The 6,255-nt window shown below is 32.1% G+C and overlaps 1 long non-coding RNA gene across 1 annotated transcript; it reads left to right on the forward strand.

Moving 5' to 3' along the window:
- Positions 1–255: 255 nt before the first annotated feature.
- On the forward strand, positions 256–3,814 carry LOC140805188 (uncharacterized). The gene is made up of 3 exons (XR_012112287.1): positions 256–452; positions 3,528–3,619; positions 3,715–3,814. It is a non-coding gene; the product is annotated as an uncharacterized lncRNA (long non-coding RNA).
- Positions 3,815–6,255: the final 2,441 nt, after the last annotated feature.

Below are 6,255 nucleotides of genomic sequence, written 5' to 3' on the forward strand. Positions count from 1 at the left end.
AAAGAGTTGGAGCGTAATGAGTTTGGACAGCCGATTGTAGATAATTCAGTGAAGTACGCTTCTTTCCTAGGTTTCATGATAAAAGAATTTGTGCATTATACATTAGATGGATGGGATGACATAAGCGAAGAAGTGAAGGATAGGATGTGGAGTTGTCTTCAGGCAATTTATTTAGTTACTAAATTTTTCATTTCCATTTTATAACAAAATGTAGACACATTTTCTTCTTATTTAATATACCTGACTTACAAGTTGAGGATTGTGAAAAGAAATTAATTTTTCGAAAGTTGGCTAAATTGTGGCGCGATAGGAAATCCAAATTGCAAATACTTGTACGAGAAGCTAATACAAGTCGACTGGATTCACGAGATCTCAATCTTTTGAAGCCTGAATTTATGGACCAAAATCAGTGGGAATTGTTTGTACAGAGGACATTATCACCTAACTTTCAAGTAAGAATTTTTCTGGACTCTTTTATGACCACTTAGTACATTTGCTTTACTTTTCAATTTGTTGGTGCTATTTAGATCTTTGTAGTTAATGTATTCTGTTGTTGCCCCCGACGAGACTGCTTGTCACATACATTATTTGCCACATATAAAAACACTTTCATTAGCGACTACATGTTTTGGGATTGTTCCCATAAAACTTTTGTTTGTTATTAATTTTCGATTTAAATAAAAGAAGTATTTATTTTATCGTTTGATAATTTTATGCTATATTGCGTAAATGAGTATCTATATAAAATCCATAATATTTTTTTATTATAACTATGAAACATACATTTTGAGATTCGTTGATACATTTAGCTAGGAATTTGATTTACAGATATTGATTCACAACTTGTGAAATGATGCTAAAATGGTTACTTCACTAGTAGAATTTCTTTGATTTACTTCGTATATTCAATGAAGTCATAGATAGATAATACCGAAGTAGACGCACATGAAGTAATAGATACCATTTTGCTTCGCATTATAACCGAATTCGTATCCAAGAAATTAGCGAAGTCTTTGGATGTTCAATGAGGAAAAACCGGTTCAGAATTAGACCGATGCCGAAGTAAAACAACATATTTTACTTCATCGATTTCGTAAAAGTACAGAAGTAATAGCTTACATACAACTGCATAGTTTATATTGATTGACGAAGTAAATGTTTTGTACAACTTTACAGGTTTTGTATTTTAGTAAAGTAATTGATGCGAACGACTTCGATGTTATGAAACTATGATGAAGTAAATATATTATAAAACTTCGCCATAATTTTAATTTGTTGAAGTATTTGGTATTTTGTTACTTCACAATTTATATTTATTGATAAAGTACTCGATTTGAAATACTTCAATTTTTTGTAAAATAGTGAAATAATTAATAAACAACGACTTCACAATTACTGAGTTGTGAAGTGCTTAATAATTTAATTAATATACCATAATACCACTATATATACACACACACATACACATTTAACTTAAAATACATTCATTTGATTCATAAATTATCCATCTAAAAATGATGAAAATCCACTAATGCAGAAGTATATCTACCAATCCACAAGTATATATCCAAAAATCCATAAGTATTGCATCATCCCTAACAACATACCACTTCAAATTTTCACAAGATTATCATTTGTGGAAAAGAAAAAATGTAAAACAAAAAAACACACTTTCGTGATCTTCCATCAAAACACTGAACCAACACCTAGGGATGTAAACGAACCAAACCGTTTGTGAGCTATTTGAAGCTCGATTCGATAAAAGCTCGTTTGAGCTCGTTTAATGAAGCTCGTTAAGATAAACAAATCAAACTCAAGCTTTACAGTATTCGGCTTTAGCTCGTGAACATGTTCGTTGGTATGTTCATGAGTAATCTTTTAGATGAAAAAATAATAGTTTTGATATTTGATTTATTGATTTTGCATATTATTTATGAAATAAAAAGAAAAATCTATTAAATTTATTTATTATAATAAATTTACAAATTTTAATAAGAATAATATATTTTTCTTTAAATATATAATTTACTTTTTAATGAATTTAATGAAAATTTAAATGTATAACTCATATTTATTAAGCTTGTTTAGGCTCGATAAAGACTTGAATAAGCTCGTGAGCCATGCATATATTCGTTAAATAAAGCTCGAGCTCGGCTCGATTATAAACGAACCAAGCTCAAACATTCAATAGTTCGGTTCGACTCGATTACATCCCTACCAACACGCGTGATTCTTGCTTCTTCTATAAATGCAAAACACTCATCATGGTACTGTGATATAAGTACATCTTCTTTATCAAGTACTGTTACATTGCACTGAAAAATATCAAAGAATCTCTTTAGCCAAGTCATTTTAATATTATCAAACAAATAAAGAAGGACCGGCAATGCCCCATTATTCCCTCAAATAGCCTACAGTAGGATATTCAATTGCATAAATATACAGATCGAAGGGCATAGAAGATGGTTCAAGGTTAGGGAAAAAAGGTAGCTGGCTACTGCGCTCTTAACTTCGGCAGCTGGGGTTCGACGCGCGGCGTAAGAAGCTGGAAGAAGGAGATGCTCGTGGAAGGCAGGGGAGAAATTTGAGAGGGTTACGGGATGAGTTTTGGGGGAAATGGGTTGGGCTTTTTCTTTTTCTCTTTTACCTAAATTTTTTTTTAAAAAAAACAAATTCAAAGACATGTAAAATCCTTGTATTTTTTCTTTTTCTCTTTTACAATTACTAGATTAAATTTAAAAAGTGTATTTTAATTCAGTAAATAAAATTAGAGTTTTAGTCTCCCTTTCAAATTAAATTAAATCTTTAAAATGTTATTTTATTTTATTTTTTAAATTCGTGGTTTAGTGGTCATTCCAGATTTTAGACGCTACAATTTAAAAATCGAGGGAGATTAAAAGTTAACTGTTCATCTTTTACAAAGTAATTAAAGGAAATTTAAATTTAAGTATGGTTATTTTTTTGCTTCACTAAATATAAATTTTAAATTTTTTTTAACGTTTTACTTTATCAAAACTTCTCTGTCGAAGTAAAATGCTACAAAAAATTAGAAGTGAAACCCGTGTTTTTTAAATTTTGAAGTAAAATATAATTTTTACTTCGTCGTAGTTATTACCGAAGTTGATCAGTATATACTACTTCATCAATAATAATCGCCAAAGTAACCAATGGCGAAGTAAAACAAAAATTTCTACCAGTGTTTAGTACTGGTTATTTGTTTCTAATCGTGATGTCTTCATTGGGAAGTTACAATTCATGATATGCTGAACATTGACTGGATCACTGGTGACCAAAATGTGTCTACCCTTGTAAACTAGGAGGTTTTGAACAGAATAATGTCATTTTTTTCTGCTAAAAGTTGAATAGATAAATATCGAATAACCTTAAAATCTTGTTACAAATGAGCTATAATGTATTGAATTTCCTTGAATCCTCATATTTTGGTTGTGTTGTTTTGGTTGGGTCAAGAGACTACTAAGTTTTAATCTTTTGAATAGTTTGATTATGCGATTTTAACTAATCTCAAGAAAAGAGTGAAAGATTTAGAGCGATGAGGAAAAAACAAGATCACATTCACACAATGAGCTGGAGAGATTATGCTCGTTTGACTCATATTATGGTAAATTTTTTTATTTTTTATAATTTATGTAATTAGTAATGATATATACATCTTGAATTATGTCTAACGATTTTGTATATATTTCTATATTAAAGGAAAAGAGAAGCCTGGCAGATACAAAAATTACAAGATCATAAGTTTGGATTGAAGGTCAAAAGAAAAAAAATGGGGAGCCTAGTACTCAAGCTGTTGGAGAGAAAAATGGAAATAAAATAAATATTTTATTTTTAAAATATTAAACACAATGATAGGATCGGATATTTGGTTAAAAGAGTGTTAGGAAAAGGGGGTTTGAATAAACACTGTCAACTTTTCGAATTTTTTGGTAAGTTGAGTTCAGTTTAGTGCTAAACTGATATTTGGAATCTCGTCGGTCAATATCACTCAGTTAACAAAAGTGCAGAATAAAACTGACTGATAGATAGAATAAAAACTGAAATAAGAGCATAAGATTTTATGGATGTTCGGAAATTTCAAACACACCTATGTCATCCCTTCTATCATAAGGATATGATATTCACTAAAAGACTTTGATCGATACAAAAGTTTGTACAGACTCACTTCAGTTTGGACTTAACACTGCCAAGAATGAAACTCTTAGTTTACAAAATGCTTCACAGTATACAACTGAATTTAGCATAATTGATCTTTTACAAGGTCGAGTTTTACAATGATAACGTTGTGCTTTAAACTCGAAAGAGTAGACTTGATTGCTACGAATTTGTGCGATAAGCGTGAGATTTTTATTTTTGAATGTAAGCAGTAATTTCAGCAGGGTAACATCAAGTTTATGTTAGAGTAGGTGCCCGACAAACCAACTTATTGCTCGGACTTTATTGACTCTAATGTAAAACAATCTTTATTTTAATAATATTTTACGATTTTATTCGACTATGACATTATACTTTATCTTTATACCCATGCAAGCTGCATAGTTAAAGTCCTTGAATATACAATAGGTACCACGAGGTCTGCGTCGCAACGTAAGATCATGAAACTCATTAGAAAGTGTACCATATATTCTAAACAGGTTCCTAGTCGAATCCGCCACGTAAAACAAGGATAAAGGTCGCTCCAGCTTGAGACTAGCATCTGTGGTGTAAACGCCATGTTTCATTGGCAAGGGCATGGAGATGTCTATTCACACAGATGGGTGATCATATGATGATGCACTGGAAAACCCTCCCTCGGACTATCCAAGTGGTTCCCACTTATCGAGTTGAATAGTCCGCAGTTATGGTTGTATACCATTAGTCCTTTCACCCGGGATATAGGGGCTATACGTACTAGCATGTACTTTGATCCGTTTACCGACTCCATCGAGGGTCATCAGGTGGTGAGGTTGGGTGTAGTTTCAAATTACGTAGGAGCAAATGCATTGTAGTCGGCGATTCACCGTTCGCCTACAGGTGAAGATATCCTATGTGATCTGATGAGTCAATAGTGCAAAGAGTCTCTGGCCAGAGCAAGAAATGTGCTTTAGGGAAATGTGTTTTCCTAGTTGCACATGCCATGCCAATATTAGTACTCAAAGATAAATCGCATCGTTATCGAATTCATATGCAACTCTCGATATACCAATGGTTGCAGATTCGATCGAGATATATGTATTGACGGGACCGTACTGTACGCTAACCATGACTAAAGGTTCTTGCAGGCACTATCAGTGATATCTAGGGGATCATGGGGCGATGCTACTAGACGCTCTTACCATGATCCGATGGGTGCCAGAAATGAGTTCTGACATTCTTGATCAAAGAGTTGATGAAAGAATGAAGTTAACTATGGTAAACCCGAGGAGATGTGAACCCACAACTAACTATATCCCTGAACCATTGAGGGTCACACAAGTATCGGATTCTGTGTTCTCGTTGAGATAGTCAAATTTCAAGGAGTTGAAATTTGGCGACTATAGTTTGATGGAGATCGAACATGAAGCTTATAAAGGGGTTTATGAGCTGATTTTACAGGATGGAAGAACTGGAAGTTGGCATTATTTCTAAATAAAGAAAGAGAGTGGGACTGCTTGTTTTGTGAAGGAGTTCACTAAATTTGGGAGCAGCCAAATATGGTAACTGCCATATATGGTTAGTTATAAATTTGGTAAGTGAAAATTTTGATCTTCGAAATTTTCGATATTTATTATATGAACAAGATTTGTATCCTTGGTACATAGGCGCTCTCGGATCATCGATCGGGGTTATAATGAGTTTAGAATCATTTTTTGTGAATTTGTAATTACTAATTAAATGATTGTGCTAGTAGTGGTGACTACTAATATGCATAAATTCCCATAAATATTCTAGAGTAGTCTAGAATTAAATTAACTAAGGAGTTAGTTTATAAATTAAATAATAATTATTTAATTTAATATACATATACATGTATATATTTTATATGGTGATATAAAATATGTGTATATGATATTATTATATCATGTATTATTAAATGTTAATAAATACATTATATATTAATTATATGGAAGTTTAAATATAGTTAAATTAATAAAGTTCTTGTGGGAGAGGAGCTCCTAATTAGATTAGGAGTCTCACTCTATAAATAGACCATTAGGGCTCAATGTTTGATGATGGAAAAGTTGCACACAAAACCACCTCAAATCCTCTCCAATTTCTCCT

Source organism: Primulina eburnea, chromosome 11 (genome assembly GCF_022965805.1).
Source record: "Primulina eburnea isolate SZY01 chromosome 11, ASM2296580v1, whole genome shotgun sequence".
Lineage (NCBI taxonomy): Eukaryota > Viridiplantae > Streptophyta > Magnoliopsida > Lamiales > Gesneriaceae > Primulina > Primulina eburnea.